This window comes from Pelophylax lessonae (assembly GCF_965119305.1).
Source record: "Pelophylax lessonae genome assembly, chromosome: 2".
NCBI classification, from domain to species: Eukaryota; Metazoa; Chordata; class Amphibia; order Anura; family Ranidae; genus Pelophylax; species Pelophylax lessonae.
The window spans coordinates 668,016,800-668,029,635 of NC_138769.1; positions in this window are offsets into that span (position 1 = coordinate 668,016,800).

Here is a 12,836-nt window from a genome sequence, read left to right on the forward strand (position 1 = left end):
CAGTATCTCGGACCCGCCTGGTGTGTTCCTTGTTCTTCATGATGCTCTCTGCGCTTTAAACGGACCACTGAGACTATCACAGTGCAGGTGCATTTATACGGAGACTTGATTACACACAGGTGGATTCTATTTATGATCATTAGTCATTTAGGTCAACATTGGATCATTCAGAGATCCTCACTGAACTTCTGGAGAGAGTTTGCTGCACTGAAAGTAAAGGGGCTGAATAATTTTGCACGACCAATTTTTCAGTTTTTTATTTGTTAAAAAAGTTTGAAATATCCAATAAATTTCGTTCCACTTCATGATTGTGTCCCACTTGTTGTTGATTCTTCACAAAAAATGACAGTTTTATATCTTTATGTTTGAAGCCTGAAATGTGGCAAAAGGTCGCAAAGTTCAAGGGGGCCAAATACTTTCGCAAAGGCACTGTACATGTCGTAACATTGAGGGTTATCCTCTTAGGATCAAAAAAAAGAAAAAGATCAATACAGTGGTTAGTACTCAATAGGAAGATATTAGTACCCTGTAGGTCATGTTGCCTGCAAAGCTGCTAAGGCAGCTTCTGAGTACCTTAGCTCAATTAAGGAAACCATGGAGGCCTGAACTGGTCTCCCAATTTCCTGCACAATATGGAACAAAAACTTTTAACAGTGAACCTGAAGTCCTCACTTGCGTTTTATTCTATATAATCACACCGCCCTAGAGGCTAATGATGAAAGCTTTATCTTTCTATGTCAATTTCTTCATCAATTTAGTCCAATATGTATTCTGCTACATATTTGTGGCAAAAAATTTCCAATAAGCATATATTGTTTGATTTGCGCAAACAATGGGATATTTGTATTTATTTATTTTACTAGTATTATAGCGACTTATAGCGGGACTGCGATATTGCGGCGGACAGTCGGGACACTAACTGACGCTAATACAGTGATCAGTGCTAAAAATATGCACTGTCACTGTACTAATTGAAGTGGCTAGGAAGGGGTTACCATCAGGGAGCGAAAGAAGGGTTAAATGTGTGCCTGACCAGTGCTTGACTACTGTGGGGGAGGTGCTTGTACTAGGGAAGGGCATAGATTGGTGCCCCTGCTTAGCAGAGACATAGGATCCATGCCTTCTCTACTGTTTACATAGGCAGACCGCCCTACTGCCTGTGTACCTAAGCATCGGCGGGTGTCAAATCACAGCAGGAGCGTGCATGCCCCAGACCCGGAAGAGCAGGATCAAGTACTAGGTATGTGATCCCGCACAGCAGAGCCGCCTTGCCGCCGTATATAAACAGTATACATTCAGCAAGTGGATAATTAATATGGTTGAATTGATGAGACAAGCTTAAGACCCCGTTCAGACAGGGGCGACGCGACTTGCTGGGGCGACCTGTGCAGTCGACCTTGGCGCGACATGCACGGACTTCATATCATTGAAGTCAATGCAAGTCGCCTCCAGGTCGCCCCAAAGTAGTACAGGACCCTTTTTCTAAGTCAGAGCGACTTGTGTCGCTCCTATTAGAACGCGTCCTGTGCTAGTCAAAGTCAGGCGACCCACCGCGACTTGTCAGGCGACCAAGTCACCTGACAAGTCGCGCTAGTGTGAATGGGGTCTTAAAAAGTAAAGCTGAATATTTGTAAAATTGTTTTGTCTAGGAAAAATGAGGGAGGTTAACAAGACTAAGTCACCTACACCTAAGACACCTTGAGAAAAGGGTAATTTGTGGCCCCAAAATGTCAGTATTTGTCATCGACTTTGTTTTTGGATTTGATTTCTGCAATCTGACCTCACTAAAATTGTGAGATGTATTTGTGAGCCGTGACTAAAGAAGGAAACATATACTGTAGGTCTGGTGCTGGATGGATTTATAACAATAGTGTACTTACCAGACCAAAAGAGAGAAGAAAGAGTTCATGCACTTTAAATGGAAGCACTCTACATAGCATAAACAGGTGGGGGGTACTGCGCTTCTGGGTTGATAGTGTATGAACTGTGCTTAATATAAATGCCTATCACAATTTGGGAACTATAGCATGTGTGGGTGATTTAAATAAATAGGATAAATCCGCACTCAAATAAAAAAATACCACAGTGCTAAAATATTGACACGGCACTCTAAAAGTCTATGAATAAATAGAAAAATAAAAACCACTTATAGTGCTGATATAGTGACAGATAAAGTGCTCAGGTGCATATAAATAAATATATTAGACAAAATGAAAGTGTCCTCTGTGCTCCATTAAAATCCAACAGTCTGGGTGAAATATAGTCCAAAAGGTTAAGGTAAGTGTTGAAGTGGGGGAAAATTATCCACAGGTACTGCTCCTTCACCTTACACCGTGCTTAGGGTAGTGGGGTGCTTCTCCTCAACCCCTCTAAGTGTTCTAGCAGCTCACCTTAAGGTCTAAGGGTAAAGGCCTTATAATTAATCCAGGGGGCTCCTCTCCACTCCTATATCGTGCTCCACTAGGGTCAGATATCTGGGTTGCTGCGGGTGGGTTGGCTCCCTCTCCAGGCTCCCAGCGGTCTCAGTGGATCTCAAAACAAAGGCTCGAAATAGTGCAAGTATGTCATGGATAACGGGGTGCTTTATTTAGATAGGGTTAAAAACACTCACATTTTGTTGAATAAACAAGCGCATAAAGAAGTATCGGAGTGGGATCGCAGTCCTCACTTCCGCAATGTGCGTCACTTCCGATCCGAACGTCCCTACGCGTTACGCCACTTCCGCGTCACGTGGCACATATATATGAATGTATGGAAACTTTAAGTGCCGGGTCACACTTGTGCGATGCGGGAAGGCTGCGAATTCGCAGCCTGTTCCCGCATCGCAAACGCACATTTGGCAGTTCACACTGCCATATGCGATACGCTGGGGGTGTCAATTAAATGTTAACGACACCCCCAGTTTGATCGCATATCGCAGTGCGATCTGACAGTTCGCACAGGATCGGATCGCACAAGTGTGAACCACTGTGCGATCCGATCCTGATGCGGCTGAAAAAAAGGGTCATGTGCGACTTTACTGCGGGTACAGTGCGAATTTAGCCATACAAAGTGAATGAAGGAGCATACAATGAAGGAGCAGTGCGCTCCGATATTACATGCGATCGCCGCACTCGCTATAGTGTGAAACGGCACTAAAGGTTGTGCTAAAGGATATCTTTTTGAATAATAAAAACATTTCCAGAAAAAAAAAAAACATTTCCAGCCAATTCTGCAGTTACTTTTTGGAGTGTGTATGTATGTGTGCCGGCCACATCAGCAAAGTTTTGTTTTTAAGGACATAAGGGGGTTGACTTGCTAAAGGCAAATAGGCTGTTCACTTTGCAAGGACTCTTTCCCCAAAGCTTAGTAAATGTGGTGAAGCTCTGCTGACTTCTATCATCCAATCATGTGCAAGCAAAAATGCTGTTTTTTTTCCTTGCATGTGATTTGGTATTCTTTACAAAGTGAAATTTCACTTCATTCACTAAGTTCTAGGGAAAGTTCCCTTGCCCATCACAACTTCCCTTTGCAAAGTGAACAGCCTAATTTTCTTTAGTATGTAGCACCCTCCTAGGTAGGTGCTGGTGAGAAAGTATAGTTTTTGCTCTGTCTGCTTACCAGCAGAACTGCAGGTAAGTCTATATTGTTCTCTGCTTACCAGAAAACAGGATCTGTTAGTAAGGTCTGCTCATTGTGCTCAGAGTGCAACTCATTCTGTTTAGAGTGTGTTTCACACTGGTCCAATAGGGAGGCATTTTGGACAGTGGGAGGAAACCTGATGAATGGGTGCATGGGCTTTTGATACAGTGCTGACGATCGGGGAAAGTTTCCTCTGTGCATGTTGGGATGCTGTATAAAAGCCAGGAGCACATGTGTCTTTAGTTTGGGGGCGGAGTCCCGGAGGGAGAGGGCAGCTGCCTCCTCCTCTGTAGAGGTGCCATGCGGCCTCAGAGGGTCATCCTGAGGGCAGGAAGAGTAGCAGTGAGGAGCTGAACCCAGAGGTCCAGAGAAGCTGGCTGAGAGGGGAGGCACTGGAGGATCTGTCTCTGCAGTACAGAAACTTGTGTCAAGGGGCCTGACCTGAGGGGGGCCACCGCTGCTCCTAGGATAGTCAGTGGAGGAGTGTAAGCGGGAAGAGGATACTAGTGAGAGTGTCCTGAAGATAGATTATCATCCATCAAGTCATCTTGTTAGAGAGCAAAAAGAACAAGAGACTTAACCCCATCCACCTTAGTGGCAGTGTGGATTAACAGCTTGGCTGTTCCATATTTGCAAGCAGAATTCTGAAGATAGAAGTCCTCAAACAATGTGAATAGTTCAATTGGAGTATCCCCCTATTCCCTTCTCCTATCCCAAATTATCAATATACAAAAAAACAGCACCCCTAGACTGTTCATTCATGTGTCGAGCCATTGGGAACAAGGAGGAATTCTAGCAAATATGTGTTTGTACAGTAACTAGGATAGCCTGCAAAGACAGTATTCAGCAGTTTCTACGGGGGCAGTGGTACAAGTAAATAAGTAAATCAATCCTAATGAGTTTGGAATTACCAGGTGACTTCAGGCTTTTGAACATTGGAGTAAACTTAATTTTTATAGTTAAGCCTAGTACACATGGGACTGAATTTGGGGCAACATCGGCCGGTTCAATATAAATCGGCTGGCATTCGGCCCATGTGTACCCTAGTCTTGCCAGCAGAAGCTGTAAGCAGGTCTGCCGATCCGCTCCCGATTAGGGATATCATCCAATGGCCGTCCCCCCATCAGAAACAATGGAACAGCAGGGGAGATCGCTGTAATAATGTTTGATAGTTAGTAAATCGGCTCCTCCTGAGCTGGCATTTTTTTTCGTTCAACCCTACTGGGTTGAACGTAAAAAAAAAAACTACTAGTGTGTACTAGACTTTAATGTAATGCTAATGTATCAACAAGAGAATTGTCTTTGTTTTATTTCTTAAGACTGTCCTAACAAGTTCAGAAGCAATTTACAGAGTACGTGTAACCATTGAGATCAGTGCTTGGTTACCTCCAAAGGAGTATACCATCTACGCCTCTAGCACAGCAAGGCCCTTTTCTCACAGGGCGGACCCCACTAAGAGTCTGCTGTCCTCTGATCCCTGCTGAGCAGTCTGGTCTGTGTCTGCTTTGTATGCAGAGCGGATACAGACGCAGCCCTCTCTCCTCTGGGCGGCCGGATATAAACAGAATGTCTGTCTGTTTACACCCAACAACCATCTGATTCGCTAGACGGAAGGGGAATGGATCTCACTCTGTTTTTAGCAGATTGGATTGGAATGGATATAAGCGGGTGTATATGGACACATGTTCATTGACACCTAACGCTCCATAGAGAAGAGTGGGGGGTCCACCTGAAAAACGGACAAGGGGACCTGATTGGACCGCTAGTGTAAAAGGACCCTTATACAAATATGGAAGACAATTGGAAGACAATGAATCTTATAAGCAGTATTAAAGCGGAGTCCCACTTGTTTTTGTGTTTATTAAAGGTCAGCAGCTACAAAATGTGTAGCTGCTGACTTTTAATAAACACACACTCACCTGTCCCACGATTCAGCGCTGTGGCCGCCCAAAGACTCGCTCCTCTCCCTCTCCTCTTGGCGGCGCTGGCATCTCTAGTGTGGGCACCAGGCCGTGACAGCTCACGGCTTCACAGCCGGGTGCGCACTGCGCGTTGTGAATGGCTGGGCAAACTTCTGGGACCTTTGACGTGTGACGGAGGGGGAGAGGAGAACCTAGGCTGCCCGAGCAGAAGTGGGAGCGGGTACCTGTCAAATCTAGTTACCCACTCCCCCCAAAAAAAATGACATGCCAGATGTGGCATGTCAGGGGGTCAGGAGTATTTAAAGCAGAAGTTCCAGTTTTGGGTGGAACTCCGCTTTAAACCCAAAAGCAAACATTTTTTATATTGTAGCTTATCAATTCTAAGATTTGATGGCTGCATAGGCTTTATTTCTTTTATTTTCATATGGTGGTCTGGCTGGTAATTCTGTTATTTTTCAACAGAATATGCTTTCTTGCAGATGTAGCCATTAAGGCCTGGTTCACACTGGTGTGACATACGCTCTGACCTTGAGATCACATGTCGCATGACGTGTATAAATTATTTATTCCCTATGAGAGCCGTCTTAACTGGTCCGACTTGTGACAGTCTGACTTTGGAAAGGGTTCATGAACTACTGTCATCCAACCTTGGTCCAAATTCAGCCCATTAGGCAGCAGGGAAGCCGATCCACGGTCGCACCCCGTTGAGAGAGAACGACGGTCTGCTGTTGTAAACACAGCAGACCGTTGTTCTCTCTGAAAAGAACACAGAGCGCCTGTGATCCTACATTTTAGGATAACAGGTCTCTGCATTGATTCCACAAATCCATCCCCTCACAGTAAGAAATACTGCCCTAGCCTCATACTTACCCTTTGATCGCCCCTGGGTTAACCCCTTCCCTGCCAGTGTCATTATTACAGTAACAGTGCATATTTATAGCACTGATTACTGTAATAATGTCACTGGTCCCCCCAAAAGTGTCAAAAAATGTCAGTTAGGTGTCCAATCTGTCCGCCGATGTCGCAGTCCCACTAAAAATCGCAGATCGCCGCCATTACTTGTAAAAATAAATAAATAAAAATGACATAAATCTTTCCCCTAGTTTGTAGACGCGATAGCTTTTGTGCAAACCAAAATATGCTTATTGGGATTTTTTTTTTACTAAAATATGTAGCAGAATACAAATTGGCCTAAAAGGATGAAAAAATTAGATTTTTAAAAAAAAAATTTGGGGGAAAGTTATATAGCAGAAAGTGAAAAATATTGTTTTTTTTTTTTTTTCAGAATTGTCGCTCTTTTTATGTGTATAGCGCAATAAATAAAAATCACACAGGTGATCAAATACCACCAAAAGAAAGCTCTATTTGTGGGGAAAAAAGGACATCAATTTTATCAGGGTACAGCGTCGCACGACTGTGCAATTGTCAGTTAAAATAACGCAGTGCCGAATCGCAAAAAATGGCCTGGTCATTTGGGTGTAAAACCTTCCAGTCATTAAGTGGTTAAGAGCACATTTTGGAAAATTTGGAAAAGTGAAATTAATAACTTTTACTGAAGAACCCAGAATTGTAATTGCAAGTCACACTCCGCATTGTTCTATTAATAATGTGGGTATACATTTAAAACTCTTAATGGAACAGGTATTATAATTAAGTAAGCCAGTATGAAATTGTAGCCATGCTATATTTTATCATAGCAAAGATGTTGAGTAATATTAAAAGCCAACATAAATGATAAAAGCTTCCAGAGTCCTTGAGTTTTGCTGCGTGTGTTTTAATTGAGCAGAGTGGATTCATGCCTGGCAGAGATAATACACCAAAATAGAGGAAACACTTTACCAAGGAGTGCTTATCAAAGACTATCGGGCCAGACTGGTCTTCAGTAATGATATACTACTTCAAAATCAAGGGGTCCTTCAAAGCTGCTGATCATTACCCATCCATCTGCAGAGAAAACATTTAGGTAAGCAAAATACAAAAAGACAGCAAGAAAAACTACAAGTCAGCCAGATGCATGGAAAGATACTCGAATGCGAAATGGCAGCAATCCCAAATCAATTAAACCTTATTACTGCGGGGAAGGTTCTATACGTGCCTTTCCAAATCCTCAAAATGAAGACAAGTCAGTTTAATGTGAGCGGTAAGGAAATGAAAGAAATTATTCACAAGCACACAAAAGAAAAGATCCGTACAATGATTAGGAGATAAAGTTGGTAATGATCAAAGGACAGCTGATGTCCCATGAATCTTTTATGGGATCACCGTACACAGCACAGAAAAGAAAAGGGGTCCAACTAAAGTAATTTTATCGGCCAACATTAACTCTGAACTACATCCAAGTCCAAAACATCTGGTTAGAATTTCCATAAAAGTTTTATGTAAAAATCTATTAAAGAGACAAAAAACTGGTCGATCTCTCTGAGTTTAAAGCCCTTCCTAGGGCAAATAATAACTCCCACCCAGGGCCGTCTTTAGTATTGATTGGACCCTGGGCAAATATTTTCTTGGGCCCTACAAATGCACTTATCAACTATTCGTGGGAAGTGCGGGCTCAAGGGGCAGCTGCTTTGGGCCCCACAACAATGGCTGGGCCCAGGGCAGCTGCCCCTTTTGCCCTGTGTTAAAGACGGCCCTGCTCCCACCTATCACTCTTTGCCTACCTCCTCCCACCTATTTATCACCAGCAGTCCTTGCACTTGGTTAGAGGAGGGTGGGGGAAATGTTTTGGCAAAGAGGGACTGTGTAGCTGGAGCAGAGCTAGCGGATCTAGCATGAGATATATTTAGAGGAATTCTCCTTAACTCACCATGCTTAGATGCAGGCGCGGGTTCCTTTAACTCCTTTTTCCATATTCCCCTGGGTTACTTCAAGCTCTTGGGCTTCTGCCCACATCCAGGGAATATAAGTCTCTATATTTCCCACCCTCTGCAACTGCAAGAAGATGAAGCAAGGTAGGGGGCATGTGGTCTGCAGCTAGGTGTATAGTCCTTCAATGTGAGTCCCAGGCATGTCAGGAAGCAGCCCAATAGCATGCAGCTTCTATGGAAGACACAGCCACTAGGGAGAGAACTGCCCCAATTACTGTGTTTTAAGTGGTGTGGCCCTATATTTCCAGCTGCCAACCTTTGGTACCAGCCTTAGGACCCCTCCAGTCGATTGCCTGTGGTGCCAGCACAGAAACTCCTCCACCTGCCTGCCTGTGTACCTATACCTACCCTGTTTGGTACATCCTCACAGAGGGTAAATGAAAGTAGCTGTTTATGTACTGTACTGTTTATTGTAGTAATATATAATGTGCATTTTCATGAAAGTGCATCAAAGATTCAGTAAGCAGGATTTTCTTTTAACGCATAGCACCTAAAACACACATAAAATGTAGAGGTGTGGATGGGGCCTACTATTGTCCTGTATTGTGTGCACACACTTTTGCCATGTAGGTCTTTTTAGCATTGTTAATCCTACTCTGCACCCGTTTGGAAAAGTTACAGCTACCCTCTGTTTGATTACTTAGCTGGTTCCTATCACCTGATACACACACACATAGATCTCACCTCTATTTTTGAAAGCATGAGATTAAAAAAAAAAAAAATGTTTTTCAGAAACAAAAAAATATAGCAGTACCCTAACCAGAAGTGGCAAAAATGCTTGTCGCTTCTGGTCTCCTGCACTGTCCTACATCCTAACAACCAATCGCCTGCTGGAACACTTAAAAAGTTAACTCTGGCAGCTCCCGCTCCCAATCTCCATCCAAAGATGCTCTGTCTCCCACTATCTAGAGCTGTCCTGCCTCCTGCTCTCTGCTCTGTGTAGCCTGCAGCTCCTACCCTCCATCCAAAGCTGCTTTGTCTCTCACTGTCTGTCTAGAGTTGTCTCGTGGCTGTCTCCCGCTCTCTGCTCTGCTGTGATAATGACTGCTGAGGTAAAGAACCAGCTCCTAAATGGTGGTCCAGATGGGACAGTGACTCCGTCTGCATTTGGCCCACGGTCCACCATTTCAGGATTCCTGTCCTAGATCATAGAGGTGATTGGAGACAATCTGGTCTCCGAACACCCCTATTGTAAGCACGCGCTACTGCCAAATCAAATCCCAGGCTCCCCACTGGGACAATAAAGCCCAGGGGGACTCTGGAGCAGAGCTGGCCCTACCATGGGTCCCCCTGGGTCCATTGGACCCAGGAAGCACTTTGAGAGGGGTGGCAAATTGACGGCCAAGATTTTTTTACTGCTGTTTTGTGTGTCATCCAGGGGCGGCTGCTCCACTACACTGTAAAAAGGCTGCCCTGCTGCCTTTAACACGCATACTCATAGTTGCCCGGCACGAGGGTGCTCGCACAGAGTCTAACACCGACTGTTAAACACCCGATCACACATGAAGAGCTCAGGTGTGTGTGCTGTACCCATTAGTGACATAGAGCAATGAAAGATCCCGCTCCGCCAGCAGCCGATGTTCGGAACCCAGCTTGCAAGGCTTGCATTTCTATTGCGTGAAACTGGGGGAGGGGGGTGCAGCCGGCCTCCTGCTCAACCCGCCTTCTTCTGCTCTGGTGCATGCGTGAGGCTAGGCACTGAAGACTGTGGGAGAACTAGGAGAGAGCAACAGAGAGGTAATATAAGTTAGTTCTGTGTGACAGAACACAAAGGGTGTTCATAATTTTTTCTAGTAGTGGCTGCTGATCTGCTGGATGGCCAAATGTTGAATAACCTGTCATGCTCAAAAATCACTATACAGCCCTAGCTTGCCAGTATACCTGAGCCTGCCCCTTTACTACCCTAGCCCGCCCCTATACTACCCTAGCCTGCCCCTATACTGCCCTAGCCTCTCTATATACTACCCTAGCCCACCCCTATACTACCCTAGCCTGTCTATATACTACCCTAGCTTGTCTATATACTACCCTAGCCTGTCTATATACTACCCTAGCTTGTCTATATACTACCTTAGCCTGTCCATATACTACCCTAGTCTGTCCATATACTACCCTAGCCTGTCTATATACTACCCTAGCTTGTCTATATACTACCTTAGCCTGTCCATATACTACCCTAGCCTGTCTATATATGACCCTAGCCTTTCCAAATACTACCCCAGCCCACCCCTATACTACCCTAGCCTGTCTATATACTGCCCTAGCCTGTCCATATACTACCCTAGCCTGTCCATATACTGCCCTAGCCTGTTTGTATACGACCTTAGCCTTTCTATATACTACCCTAGCCTGTCCACATACTGCCCTAGCTTGTCTATATACTACCCTAGCCTGTCTATATACTGCCCTAGCCTGTCTATATACTACCCTATACTGCCCTAGCCTGCCCCTATACTGCCCTAGCCTGTTTAAATACTATCCTAGCCTACCCCTATACTGCCCTAGCCTGTTTAAATACTACCCTAGCCTACCCCTATACTGCCCTAGCCTGTCCCTTTACTGCCCTAGCCTGCCCCTTTACTGCCCTAGCCTGTTTATATACTACCCTAGCCTGCCCTTATAATGCCCTAGCCTGGCCATATACTACCCTAGCCTGTCTATATACTACCCTAGCCTGCCCCTATACTGCCCTAGCCCACCCCTATACAGCCCTATCCCAGTGGCATATCATCCATGGGTGCAACATGTTCACTGCACATGGGCCCTGAGGGGGGACACACACTGCACCCATGGATACTCTAGGGCGTCAAGATGGGGGAGCTGTAACATGGTGGTATGTCATATAATTTGGCATATAGACAAGGTGCTGTTGACTTCCTGATAAATTACATTTTAGTTTTAATTATCATGATATAAAATAATGGATCTGGGTGTCTTTTGGTGGGCGTGATTTTTTTTTTGTGGGTGGGGGGAGGTAGCATTTCATTATTGGACCCAAGCAGCACAATGTCTTGGGCCAGCCCTGCTCTGGAGGGTGGTGGGGTGGGGGACCCCTTTCGCTGCCTGTAAAAGCAATCCAGATGCTAAGGATTGCCTATACTTTGTAGAGCTTTGCCAGCTGAAGAAAACAGTACCAGGATTATGGGTTAGCCATAACCTCAGTATGACTACTTGAAGTCAGTCATGTACATATTCATGATTTGGCGGTAAGTGGTTAAAATTACTTAAGATAATTTTGATTCTGTGATTTTAAAAAAAAATATTGCATACCTAAAGGGGAACTCCAGTCAAAACATTTTTGGACTGAGTGGGGAAGGTTTGCAAGAACTGTCAGGATTTTATTGCTCTGTCCCCACAGGGGAGATTTCCCTTCACCTTCTGTGATAAACAGACAGCAATTAAACCCCTCAGAGGCTCTGTCCCCTTCCCTGTCCTCTGTGTCCCTTACAGAAAAATCCTACCTAATTTTTTGCCCCATAGAAATGACAAATCCATAGGAAATCCTCTGAACTAATAAACACATTGCATAGCATGCTCCCAGCAGAGAGAATGAGCTCTCCGCCTCCTGCTTCCTGATCACCAGATCACTGTGATAGCCTCTGATTGGCTATCACAGTGATCAGTCACTGTAAAGTTTGTTCAGTGTTTACTGTGTTGTTTCCTCCTTTTGAATGGAGAAAAAGATACATTATCTTTTTTCTCCTTGCTAGAGGAGAAAAATGTAAACAAAGAAAGGGGTGTGTAGAAAATAATAAAAAATAGATAAAATAGCTAGATCAGGGTTTGATCTAAGTCAGTGTCAGTGTTAGAATAATGCCTCGTACACAGGATCAGATAATCGGACGACTTATCGTTTGCATTTTGTTGCATGATACTATTATCGAATTCAACAATGCTTACTAAACGTATGATTTTTTTCGTACGATTCTGGAAAAGCTTCCTGGTTGCATAGCTTCGTATCAGATGGTGCAAAACAAATACAATGGCGGCCAGGCTTTTTCCGTGCTATTTTAGTGTTTCTGATCATGCGCGGTCTTTGTCGATCGATTTTTAGCGGACGCATAGTGTACTGATTAAACGATTGTCGTTCGCTAGGCTATCGTAAGACAGAAGTTTTCGTGTTTGTCCCTTCGGATTTTGTTGGACGAACTGTCGTGATCGGCTGTCGAAAGCTGTGTACTAATGATCAGATTATCACGCGATCAATTAGAAAGCGATTATTTTCGTCCGTATCTGAACGTGTGTACGAGGCATTAGGCTGCAGTGATGCCTGAGCATCTTTGAGCGTTTTCCACGCATTTTGGCGCTCTTGCGTGTTTTTATTCAGTGTTTTTGAGCTTTGTTGTTTTTTTTTATTAGCCAATACAGAAAACTATCATCTGTTGCCTCATTTGTCGCTAGGTTTTTCAGCTTTTCCATAAACTTT